At 43.3% G+C, this 13,843-nt stretch overlaps 1 protein-coding gene across 3 annotated transcripts in view; it reads right to left on the minus strand.

Moving 5' to 3' along the window:
* The window catches only part of tjap1 (tight junction associated protein 1 (peripheral)), a 182,766-nt gene extending 169,842 nt beyond the window's left edge, over nt 1-12,924 (minus strand). For all 3 annotated transcript variants that reach the window (XM_072248681.1, XM_072248662.1, XM_072248671.1), the window contains exon 1: nt 12,738-12,924. The gene's annotated coding sequence lies outside the window, so the exon portion shown is untranslated. The remainder of the gene's footprint in view (nt 1-12,737) is intronic.
* Nucleotides 12,925-13,843: the final 919 nt, after the last annotated feature.

A 13,843-nucleotide genomic window follows, 5' to 3' on the forward strand; every position in this document is an offset into this window, starting at 1 on the left:
TCCAATTGAGAATTTGTGGCTGGACTTGAAAAGGGCTGTTCACTCACAATCTCCACACAATCTAACAGAGCTTGAGCAGTTTTGTAAAGAAGAATAGGGAAAAATTACAGGGTCCAGATGTGCAAAGCTGATACAGAGACATATCCACACAGAATCAAGGTTGTAATTACTGCCAAAGGTGCATCTACTAAATAAGACCATAAGATATAGGAGCAGAAGTAGGACATTTAGCCTTTCTGCTCTGCCATTCAATCATAGGTTGATCCAATTCTTCCAATCACCCCCACTCCCCTGCTTTCTCCCCATATCCTTTGATGCCTTGGCTAATCAAGCACCTATCTATCTCTCTCTTAAATACGCCCAGTGACTTGGCCTCCACAGTCGCTCATGGCAACAAATTCCACAGATTTACCACCCTCTGACTAAAGTAATTTCTCCACATCTCTGTTCTAAATGGACGTCCTTCAATCCTGAAGTCGTACCTGCTTGTCCTCGAGTCCCCTACCATGGGAAATAACTTTGCCATATTTAATCTGTTGAGGCCTTTTAACATTCAGAATGTTTCTATGAGATCCCCCCTCATTCTCCTGAACTCCAGGGAATACAGCCCAAGAGCTGCCAAATGTTCCTCATATGGTAACCCTTTCATTCCTGGAATCATTCTCGTGAATCTTCTCTGAACCCTCTCCAATGAGTGTATATCCTTTCTAAAATAAGGAGCCCAAAACTGCACACAATACTCCAAGTGTGGTCTCACAAGTGCCTTATAGAGCCTCAACAGCACATCCCTGCTCTTATATTCTATACCTCTAGAAATGAATGCCAACATTGCTTTCGCCTTCTTCACCACCGACTCAACCTAGAGGTTAACCTTTAGGGTATCCTGCACAAGGACTCCCAAGTCCCTTTGCATCTCTGCATTTTGAATTCTCTCCCCATCTAAATAATAGTCTGCCCATTTATTTCTTCCACCAAAGTGCATGAACGTACACTTTACAACATTATATTTCATTTGCCACTTCATTGCCCATTCCCCTAAACTATCCAAGTCTCTCTGCAGGCTCTCTGTTTCCTCAACACTACCCGCTCCTCCACCTATCTTTGTATCACCAGCAATTTTAACCACAAATCTATTAATCCCATAGTCCAAATCATTGATATACATTGTAAAAAGCAGCGGTCCCAACACATGACCCCTGTTGAACTCCACTGGTAACCGGCAGCCAGCCAGAATAGAATACCTTTATTCCCACTCTTGGTTTTCTGCCAATCAGTCAATGCTCCACCCATGTTAGTAACTCCCCTGTAATTCCATGGGATCTTATCTTGCTAAGCAGTCTCCTGTGCGGCAACCTAGTCAAAAGGTTCATCATGATTGATGCTGCCTTCTTGAAGCATCATCTTTTGAAGATGTTCTCAGTGGTGGGGAGACTAGTGCCCATGGTGGGGCTGGCTGAGTTTACCTTGTTCAATCCTGTGCATTGGAGCTTCCATACCAGCCAGAGATGCACCACTTAGAATGATCTCCACACTACATCTGTAGAATTTGCTGGAATCTTTGATGACTAGCAAATCTCTTCAAATTCCTAATGAAATATAGCTGCTGGCATGCCTTCTTCATAATTACATTTTGTGTTGGGCCCAGAACAGACCTTCAGGGATGTTGACACTCAAATACTTGAAGCTGCCACCCTTTCCACTGCTGACCACTCAATGAGAACAGCTGTATGTTCTCCTGATTTCCCCTTCCTGAAGTCCACAATCAGTTCCTTGGTCTTACTGACACTGAGTGCAAAGTTGCTAGGACACCACTCAACCAACTGATCTATCTCACTCCTGCCCACCTCATTGTCACTATCTGAGACTCTCCCAACATAAGTGTGCCATCAGTGAATTTATAGTGTTTGAGCCATACCTAGCCACACACTTGTGCATAGAGAGAGTAGAACAGTGGGCTAAGCACACATCAATGCGGCATGCTTTGACATTGCATCGGACATGTGATTTCTAATCAACACTGACTGTGGTCTCCCAATGAGGAAGTTAAGGGTCCCGTTGCAGAGGGAGGTACAAAGGTCCAGGTTTGTAAGCTTGTAAGTTCATACTTGAGGGTATAATGGTGTTGAATGTTGAGCTGTAATCAATAAACAGCAGCCCGATTTAGGTATTGCTGTTGTCCAGATGCTCCAAAGCCAAATGGCAAATTATTGCAATTGCATCCATTGTAGAACTGTTGGGCAGTAGGCAAATTGCAGCAGATCCAAGTCTTTGCTCAGACAGTAGTTAATTCTAGCCATACAAAACCTATCAAAGCATTTCATCACAGTAGATATGAGTGCCACAGGACAACTGTCACTGAGGCAGCTCACCCTGCTTTTCCTGGGCACTGGGATGATTGCCCTTTTGAAGCAGAGGGGAACCTCCAACTGCAGCAGTGAGAAACTGAAGATGTCTTGAACATTCCAGCCAGTTGGTTGGTTAGCACACGTTTTCTGGGCCCTGCCATGTACACCATTGAGGCTCTTTAGGAGAGAAATGAAGGGCAATTTCTTTAGCCAGAGGGTGGTGAAGGTGTGGAATTCATTACTACAGACAGCTATAGAGGCCAAGGCATTAAGTAGATTTAAAGTGGAGGGGCGGGGTAATAGGTTCTTGATTAGTAAGGGAGTCAAAGGTTGTGGGGTGAAGGCAGGAGAACGGGGTTGAGAGGGAAAATAATTCAATCATGATCAAATGGCGGAGCAAACTTGATGAGCCAAATAGCCCAATTCTGCTATCTTTTATGGTAAATACTGTAGCAAACATGGTAAACAGGACAGTAACCTGACAAACAACAAAATCCAATCTTTGTCAGAAGACCAGCTATACTGAAATGACATTAACAAGTTTTCCATTAAGCAGCATTTGACTATTTCTGCTGCAGGACCATTAAGAAAACACTCGAATCATAAAATAGCTCTACTGAAGTCAGCATAAACAATTGCAGACAATTACTACTCTCTATCTGACAAGAAATCATTATTCCAGTCTCACCAAGTGATAGCACTGACACAGCTCCAAAGCAGAAACCTACTTAAATAGCAAAACAGATTTAGATGCCTCCAGGCATGTAAGCAACAGGGAATTTCTAGATCTCTGCACCATCTGGAAGCACAACTTTCAGTCATTTTGACTGCAAACAAATAGTAAACAAGGAAACAAAACATTCATAATCTCTGGGGAAACAACTTGCATCAGTGACAACCAGAAGCAAAACGCCCTTCAACCGCTAAACTCTGACTAGTAAAACATTCCCCTTTAACCAGTTAGTGATTCTCCTTTAGCAAACCTCCTGACAACTTACTGAGAAACATTCATACTAGAATGCTTCTATAAATCCAGCCAAGCATTTCCTGCACTTCTTTTCAAATATCTTTCGGTCACTGACTCAGTCAGCAGGCACCTAACGCTCACTCTGCAGATGTAACACTTGCAACCTTACAGCCAATGGCAGAATCAGTTTTGGTCATCCTGAAAGAGGAAAGATGTTTTTAAACTGGAAAGAGTACAGAAAATATTTTCAAGAATGTTGCTAAGTCTTCAGAGTCTGAGTTATAGAGAGAGGTTGGACAGGCTAGGGCTTTATGTCTTGGAGCATAGGAGACTAATAAAAGATGACCTTATAGAGTTGTATAGGATCTTGAGAGGCGTAGATAGTGTATTCACCCTGTCTATGGGAATCAAGAACTGGAGTGCATAGGTTTAAGGTGAGAGGCAAGGGATTTAATAGGAACTTGAGGAGCAATTTTTTTTACTTGAACTAAGTAGTATGGAATGAGATGTCAGGGAAAGTGGCTAAAGCAGGTATAATAACACTTATAAAAAGATGGTTGGGCAAGTAAGTGGATTGAAAAGGTTAAAAAGATTATGGGCCAAATGAACTACTTTAGCCAGCCTGGACTAATTGAACAAAAGGGCCTGTTTCTATGCGAAATAACTATGACTCCAAGAGGTGATCCCATTGAAATAGTCAATATTCTCAGAGGGCTACAGGGCAGATGTTGAAATCCCTTACTCACTCTTCCTTCAGTTAGTCCTGACGAAGGGTCTCAGCCTGAAACGTCGACTGCACCTCTTCCTACAGATGCTGCCTGGCCTGCTGCGTTCACCAGCAACTTTGATGTGTGTTGCTTGAATTTCCAGCATCTGCAGAATTCCTGTTGTTTGCAGATGTTGAAAACATCCTTTTCTCATGAGTGAGCCTTGCAGCAGGGTTACAGACTCAGAGTAACAGGGCACATTTTTAACTGAAATTTCCATATTTGCTGCTATTACTTCCTTATTAATGACTTTAATTCCTTTCCAATAATAGGTGCAAGACTAACTGGCTTATAGTTATCCACTTTTTGCCTCTCTCCTCTTTTGTTTTGAACAGGTACATTATATTGGCAGTTTTCCAATTCTCTGGCACTTTTCTAGAATCCTGATTTTTGGAAAACTATTATATATCTACTACCTCAGCAGCCATTTCTTGGATCCTGTACAAACCATCTGAGCCAAGAGAAGCAACAGCCTTCAACCCCATTAGCTTGCCAGCATGATGGTGACGCTATTCAATTAGTCAGTATTAATAGGGTGTTTACAACATCTTCTCTTGTAAAGACTGATGCAAAATAACTATTTAAGTCCTCTGCTATTTCATTTTACTCCTGTTTCTCCAGTCAGTGCTTATTTGGTTCTCTGTTACATCCTTAAAGAACTGTTACTGTTCATTTTTCTATCCTTTCAGTAGTTCACTCTCCATTTATTTTTTCCATTATGTTTTCTGAATTTCTCCCAGTCCAAATCTATCGTTATCATTTGTCTCTTTATTTAGACTGGACTCCAGTTAATTGGGACACATCGGGCCAAGTACATTTTGGCCCAATTAAGCAACTGCTCCAATTAGCCAAAGTTTCATGGAAATAGTTAGAAAGGTACAAAAGACAAGCTATCGCTTAAATGAGTAACAATTTATGTATTTAAATAAAATAAGAAAAATTAGACCACTAGCAATACCACTATAGTCCTATCAAACTGCATTAGTTCCTAAAATATAATTGAAGGAATTTATCTATTGTATGCTGTCATGCTCTTACTGAACAGTAAATGAGAGTAATCAGCACAGACACCTCGTGAATATAATTGATCCATTGCTTTCTTTGATCATGATAGAGTTGCATGTTTGTAGCCAAGAGAACAATTCAACGATAAAAAAGCCTGTTTCACTGGCATTGTAGACATTATCTGCACAAAATTTTTGAAGTCACAGAGTTTTGTAGATTTCCATACTTCTGCACTTACAGCATCAGCATTATCTTTCTTGCTGTGTGCTTTCTTGAACTTAATGCAGTGCCAACATTTTCATTGAGACAATCAACATTTGTTGCTTTAAAATCTTCATGACCAGCTTCTTAGCTAGCTCCTCTGACTTGATTTTTTTTTAAAACAGTGCTCCACTGACACGCAATCCTTGGCCAGTTACAATCGAAAACAATTGATGGAGATCCTCTTCAACATCTGGATCCTTACCTTCACACTTCTGTTCTTGGGATGTTCTCTGCTGTCCCTCGCATAATGCCTATCCTTCTCACTGTCCACCTTTCAGAAGTATCGAGCATGTAATTGTAGATTTTGGCACTTCAGATATCTCTGCCAGCTTATGATGAGTGGTGTTAGGCAGACGGCTTTTAATTTGGTTCAGTAGGGTAACTGTTTAGCTACCATCAAATCTTGACAAAGGTCTGAATGTTTTTAAGTCAGAATAAAAAACAAATGATCAAAAATCAGTGCTTTTTGAATTGGTGTCCATCAGCCCAAACAGATAACATAACACAAGCACACACAACTGACACTATTTTAAAGCTGTTCACTGCTAGCACAGTGTAGTGGCTAATGGTAACACAAGAGCACACGACTAACGCCAGTTAGAAACTGTTTGGCAACAGTCTCCTGTCCCAATTAAGTGGCACATGGTCCCAAATAAATGAAGGGAATCCCAGCTATTTTCTTGATTAGTTTTTGTTGTTTAGGAGTTGTTCCAAATAAGCTGCTGCCCTGCTTAACCAATGTCCCAGTGAACCAAAACCCACTGAATTTTCTTTTTCAATGTAGTAATCATGTTAGGTGTAACCTCTTTGGTTAGCCAGTTGTTTCAACTCTCCTGCAGAATCTTTCCCTTTACTGTGATACATTTTTGCTCAATCTATAATCTCCTTACATCTGCTGTTGAATGTACTTCCTGATAATATAACGCCCAAATAAACCCTCTTTCTATTGCTTCATCAAGCAACTTCACTCCATCCGCCAAAAGCAAAACTTCCTGGAGGCCAAACCTTTTAATTTCCATTTGGACACACTGGTCCATAACCTCCTCGTGCCATGATGAGGCCACTCTCAGGGCGCAGGAACAACACCTTATATTCCACTGGGTAGTCTCCAACCTGATGAACCTGATATCAATTTCTTCTTCTGGTAAAAAAAAATTTCACTCCCCCTCCCCTCTTCTTCTATTCCCACTCTGGACTCTCTCGTCTTCTCCACCTGCCTGACACCTCCCTCCTGTGCCCCTCCTCTCCGATCAGATTCCTTCCTCTCCAGCCCTTTACCTTTCCCACATTCCCTGGCTTCACTTATCTCCTTCTAGCTATCCTCCTTCCCTTGCCCTCACCTTTTTATTCTGGTGTCTTCCCCCTTCCTTTCCAGTCCTGAAGAAAGGCCAGAAACATTGCTATTGATTCATTGCCATGGATGCTGCCTGGACAGCTGAGTTTCTCCAGCATTGTGTGTGTGTTTCTTTTTGTATAGGTACTTATCAATACCAATCTATTTGCCAGTGAATTAGAGGTGAGGCAGGACTTACAGCAAGCCATTACACAAAACACTGAAGTACTTGGGGAACATATCCCAGTCATGTCAGCAGTACAATCCTTCAGCACAAATGACAGAGCAACTACTCAATAAGTAACATGCTTCCCAGGATCTCATGACCTAATCGAAAAGACTTTGAATACATGCCCTACTGTTTTTAAATTCCACTCAACAAAATGAAAAACAATCCATCTCATCTTTTCCACATTTGTGGAAACTTCATTCATGAAGCATTGTACATTGTTCAGAGCCACTGCAATATTCCCAGAATTTGATATCAAAACTAAAAGCAAGACTGAAGACAGGATTGGACCATAACTCTGAACAATTAAACAGGATTCAAATCTCAACTTGCAAACTGTGGAAGTTAATTTCAGTTAATCATTTAGAAATCTAAAACAGAAAATCAGTGAAATAATACCATGATCAGAGACTCACAACAAAATACAGTCTGGGTTTATCATGCAAGCCATTCTGTTAGGGCAATATACTAATGCAAATTGAGTTGGTTAACAGAATTAAAACAAAAACCCAGTGCTGAAATATTAAGGTCCTTCCCAAGTCAATAAATTGAGACTTGTCAGATAGTGTAGGAATCTGTGCCTGTCCCCAATTCTTCACAATTTAGATCAACAACTTGACTGGAGGTGGAACGAAACCAAGCAGGAATGCAAATTCTTATGATAATGCAAAGGCTTTTCAAGGCAATACAGATAAGCTAAGTGAACGAGCTACAACATGGCAGGTGCAGCATAACATAGAAAAGCTTGAGATTATCCATCGAGTGAAAAAAAAAACAAATGCTGACTTTTTTAAACAGCATGAGAGATTGGGAAATGTCGACAGACAAAGGCACCTTGTACACAAGTTACTGAAAGCCGATACACATTTGCAATACGCAGTTAAGGAAGACATTGCCTTCACTGCAAACAGTGGAGGTGTCTTACTACAGTCACATAGCTGTGAGACTACATATAGAGTGTTCTGCACAATTTTGCTCTCTTTTCCCAAAAGAAAATTTATATGTCCTGAGATATCTTTCACTTTACTTAATACATGGGAGGAAATCATTTGGCCCACTGACTACGCCAGTTCTCGAAAGTGCACCATAACCTATTATCCTCCATTCATACCACTGGGAAAGATAACACTAGTATAGATTATCCCCTTATCTTTCAAATGTCCATTAACTCCCCTAATTCTTATACTACTCAACTAGACTATATTCTGCATGGTAGTCTCCAACATGTTGGCATTATCATCAATTTCTCTAACTTCTAGTAACCACTCCCCTCTGCCCCACCCCTACTTTGTTTTCTCATATCCCACCATCCCATCACCCTTCCACTTTCTCCTCCCCCACCTTCTCGATCTCCCACAACCCACACATTCCTCCCTCCAGTTCTCAACTCCCTCCATTTATTCCATGTTATACTGTCCCTTCCTTTTAAGATTCCATCTTCTTCGGCTCTTTGAAACTTCTACCTCTCACCTTCCAGTTTCCAACACCATTCCCACTCTCACCCTTCTCCCACCTGCCTGTCACTGCCCCCTCACCTGACTCTACTCATCACCTGCCAGCTCTTGCTCCACCCTTCCCCCATCCTTTTATGCTGGCCATCTCCACTCTCTCCTTTACCCAGCACTGCTTGCTTCTACCTCCTACCCAAGATCCACAAACATGACTCTCCAGGTAGGCCCATTGTCTCTGCCTGCTCCTGCTTCACTGCACTCATACCTCGACTCCATTCTACCCCCACCACCCAGTTCAGTTTCTTCCCACCTACATCAATAACACTTCTCATGCTCTCAATCTCCTCAGTAACTTTCAATTCCCTTCCCTTGACCGCCACATTTTCACCATAGATGTCCAGACACTGTACACTTCTATTGCCCCCATCAAGGACACCTTAAAGCTCTCCATTTCCTTCCCCTCTACTACCATCCTCCTCTGTCCAGCAGAACTGGTCCTCATCCTCAACAATTTCTGTCTGCTCTTCCCACTTTCTCCAAACTCAAGGGGTAGCCATGGGCACCCACACGGGTCCCAGCTACGCCTGCCTCTTCAGTGGCTATACTTTATACTTCATTGTTGCCAAATAATTCATACTAGAATGTACAATCATCACAGCGATATTTGATTCTGTGCTTCCTGCTCCGTGGATTACAAATATTAAATATTAAAATAGTAAAAATTAGTAAATATTAAAAATTTAAATTACAAATCATAAATAGAAAATAGAAAAATGGAAAGTAAGGTTGTGCAAAAAAAACTGAGAGGCAGGTCCGGATATTTGGAGGGTACGGCCCAGATCCGGGTCAAGATCCGTTCAGCAGTCTTATCACAGTTGGAAAGAAGCTGTTCCCAAATCTGGCTGTACGAGTCTTCAAGCTCCTGAGCCTTCTCCTGGAGGGAAGAGGGGCAAAAAGTCTGTTGGCTGGGTTGGTCGTGTTCTTGATTATCCTGGCAGCACTGCTCCGACAGCGTGCGGTGTAAAGTGAGTCCAAGGACAGGAGATTGGTTTGTGTGATGTGCTGCGCTGTGTTCACGATCTTCTGCAGCTTCTATGCAGAACAGTCCATGTTCCAAGCCTTCCCTGGTAATGCTCCCAAACTCTTCCTCACTTCATTAATGACTGAATTGGTGCTGCATCATGTACCCATGCTGAGCTCATCAATTTCATCAACTTTGCCTCAAATTTCCAAGCTGCCCTTTAATTCATTTGGTCCATTTCTGATACCTTCTTCCCCTTTCTCGATCTCCCTGCCTCCATCTCTGGAGGCAAAATGTTGATTAACATTTTGTAAACATACCAATTCCCAAAATGATCTTTACTTTACCTCTTTCCACCCTGTCTCCTATAAGAATGGAGTTTCCCTTCCTCCACCATAGATGCTACCCTCACCCACATTTCCTCCATTTCCTGACATCTGCACTCACCCCATCTTCCTGCTGCCTTAACAGAGACAGAGCTCCTTTTGTCCTTACCTACAACCCCATGAGCCTCCATATCCAACACATCATCCTCCGCAACTTCCGCCATCTCCAAAGGGATGATACCACCAAACGTGTTTACTTCCCCCACTCTCACTGTCTCCACAGGAATCACTCCCTCTGTGATTCTCTTGTCCATTCATCCCTCCCCACTAATCTCTCTCCCGGCACTTACCCCTGAAAGCAACCAAAGTGCTACACCTGCAAATCTGCTATTGTGTCTGGTGTTCCCAATGCAGCCTCCTCTACATTGGTAAGACCTGTCAAAAATTGAGGGGACCGCTTCATGAGCACGTCTACACCATCCGCCGAAAGCTGAGCTTCCTGATGGTCAAACACTTCCATTCCCATTCTGACATGTCGGTTCTTGGACTCCTCTTGTGTCACGATGAGGCCACTCTCAAGGTGGAGAAATAACACCTTATATTCCGTCTGGGTAGCCTCCAACCTGATGGCATGAATATCAATTTCCTCTTCCAGTAAAGAAAATTTCCCTCCCCCTCCACTTTTCTTCAATTCCCCATTCTAGCCTCTTGCCTCTTCTCACCTACCAAACTCGCCATGGATCCCCTCCTCCTTTCCTTTCTCCTATGGTCCACTCTATTCTCCTATGAAATTCTTAACTCTCCAGCCCTTTATCTTTCCTACCCACTTGGCTTCAGCTATCACCTCCTAGCTATTCTCTTTCCCCTCCCCACAACTTTTTATTCTAGCATCTTCCCCCAACCTTCCTTGTCCTGAAGATCTCAGCTGAATATATTGAATGTTTACTCATTTCCACAGATGCTACCTGACTTGCTGAGTTCCTCCAGCATTGTGTGTGTTGCTTTGGATGTCCAGCATCTGCAGACCTTCTCAGCTTTATACTTCTGTTTCCAGTCCGAATTGAGGGTTTCCAACCCAAAATGTAACTGTCCATTTCCCTCTGTAGATGCTGCCTGACCTGCTGTATTCTTCAACTGCACTATTGATACTTTATAATAGCCACAGTCAAATATTGTCTTGGAAATATGGATAGAAACAGGAAAACTCACATTCAAAAAATTACCAATTATCAATCCACATTTTGGTGACAGCCTTGTACAATGATTTTGACAATTAAAGATGAGCACAAACATTACCTCCAAAGGTGCCTGATTAATTTTACTCCAAAAAGCCATTGCAAAAGAGGCTCAACTGGTCTTCCCTCAACATGAAAGATTGCAAGAGTTCATTGACTCCCAGTCAACAACAGAGCTCAAGTTTGTTTAGTCTCCTCCTCAGCTCAAGATTTGAAGGTCATCTGACAAAATATAGACTTTAAAGACTTCAAGTAATTGAGCACAAACCAAAACCATAAACATCTGGTTGGGAAGATTCAACACTTCAGCAAGCAATAGTTTTACCCACTAAATTGGAGGTGGTTTAATAAGTAGGATTATAGACAAGAACAAAATCTACACACTTCCTTCGGCCTAACCAAAATCTGAGTGACAAATAATCAATACTAAGCTTACATATGGATTAACTGGTTAGTGCACACAAATTTGTAAGCTCCAAGAAAAAAGGTTATTTGCATTTCTGGTCAGTTTTGATATCACCATACATCATTAGAGCCAGTACAAAGTCTTTTGATCCTGGAGTGAGAGAAAAGGAAGAGATACATTGGTCCACAACAGAAGGGAGCAAGAGAAGTGGCAGCTCCACTCCCACCACTGTCAAAGACAACATACACTAGAACGGTGTGGTCTGACCTTAATGGCTGACTTCTTGACATACTGCAGATATCCATCCATCTTCACTCTGACCTTAAAAGTTCTCTACAATCCTGATTCCATTACATAATTTCCCTGACCTATCCGTTGCTTTAACACAACCATGCTGTCAAACCAACCCCGACATTCATTTTGCTCTGCCATTCAGCCTCAGGGCTCCTCTCTGCCCAACCATTCTGCTATACCAGTCACGTGAACTTCATCCATCAACCCCCTGCATCTCATAGTCCCTACCCCTATCACCCATACTCACCATCCACACCCTTTAACTGACATCCTCCCCAACAGAGACCCATCTCTACCTCAGCCCCTGGAAGCACAGTGACCACCCAGCATCACAGCTTTCCTCATCCCCACTGCTTACTCTGATGCCAATGGTGCTGACATGCCAACACCCCCCTTCCTGGCCCCAACCGTCACCATACTTGCCAACAAAAGCCCACCCTAATCCACCCACTGTACCTGGTTGTAGACCCTAGTCTCCTCCTGATCCATCCCCATCACAACCCACTCCAACTGAGCCCCATCACTCCCTATCAAAATCTTGATCCCCACCCAACCATCTACGTGCAATCAACCATAACAGACCCCTACAACCCTGTGTGCCCTCCATTGCACCCAGACACCATCACCCATTCTCCCAGAACCCACTCTCCAATCCATCACAAATCCTGTTCCATCCTCCCATTCAGTCCCTCACACCTAATTTAACCTGACTCATGACTCGAGTGCCCTCCCCACACCCGAGCCATCTCATCCCCCTTCTCACCCGACTCCTCTTATCCCATCCCTCCCTCCATCTTCTTCTCCTCACACCACGCTACTCCCATCCACCACTCCCACCCACCTCCTCCCCAGTCTCCCCATTACCCCACCACACTCCCTAACCACCTCACCAACACCCATCAGCCCCCCATCTCCAACTCTCCCAATCCCTACTTCCAAATTAACCCATTCCACTGCCACTCAAACCTCGCCATTCGCTCCTACCTACCTACATCCCCCACCCCGCACCTCCAACTCCGATTCAAACGGTCGCGCGCAGAGTTAATAAGTTAGCGCACTCCGTCACTAGTTAGTCTCAGTAGTTGCGGGTTCACCTGTTGTCCACTCGCTCTTGCTATAGGCAGGTCCTATGGGAATCCGGGACCCGGCCTGCCGTAGCTGGGCTGCTGACGACGGTGACTGCTCGCTGTTCCCCGGTCCTCTGGCTCTGGCCGCCAACTGCCGGCCGCTCCTCATTCGCACCCCACTCGCTCAGCGACAACCACCATCGCGCCGCTGGGCACGCTGGGAAACGCGCGCTCCCGGACGCAGAACAGGCAGACGTGAACGGCCGGGCGAGGGCGCACCCGCCGCCTGACGTCACCAGAGTGCAGCGGGAGCTGGGGTTGGACATAATTTTGAGTCTGGTTATTAAAGGGCTGGTTAAAATATTGTAGCGACGGGAGTTTTAGCGAAGAGTAATTAGAATAAGATATAATTTTACTTGAGGAATTATTGGAAGTCAGTGAATCCAAAAGCAGAGTCTTAATTCTAAACTCTGATTGAGTTACACACACAGGGTGCCAGATGAACTCAGCAGGCCAGGCGGCAATTGTGGAAAAAAGTACAACCGACGTTTAGAGCCGAAACCCTTCTGGTTGAGTTAGTTGATTCAGAACTGCACAAAATGTATAAAAGTGAACTAACTTTTAAGGAATTAATATATAGAACAATTATAAGAAATTAATGCATGTAAAATAGAAGTTAATGAGAAAATTGGATCTAGGCAGAAACTGAGAAATGAACTTACTAAGTAAAATCATGAAGGACATCGATAGGATGAATGCACTCAACCTTTCTCACCAGGGTCGGGGAATTAAGCATTAAGATGGTAAGGCACTGAGAAGTGTTGTAGATCAAGGGGATCTGTGAATGCAGGTCCATAATTCATCTATAGGTAGATAGAGTCGTAAAGAAAGCCTTTGGCACCTTACCTTTCATAAATCAAAGTGTTAAGTACAGGAGATGTTCAAGTTGTATAAGACATTGGTGAAACCTAATTTGGGCTGGGAAAGCACGCCTCATCATGACCCTCAAAGACTCTAAGGATGACAAGGTCAGTGAAGCAGGAGTCAAGATACAGACAGGGAGCAAATGAAAGGCGGCAGAGGCAGTGGAAGAAGCAGAGTCCCGACCTCGCCGCAGAGTGGAATCGAGTGTA

Source organism: Mobula birostris, chromosome 2 (assembly GCF_030028105.1).
Source record: "Mobula birostris isolate sMobBir1 chromosome 2, sMobBir1.hap1, whole genome shotgun sequence".
Taxonomy (NCBI): domain Eukaryota; kingdom Metazoa; phylum Chordata; class Chondrichthyes; order Myliobatiformes; family Myliobatidae; genus Mobula; species Mobula birostris.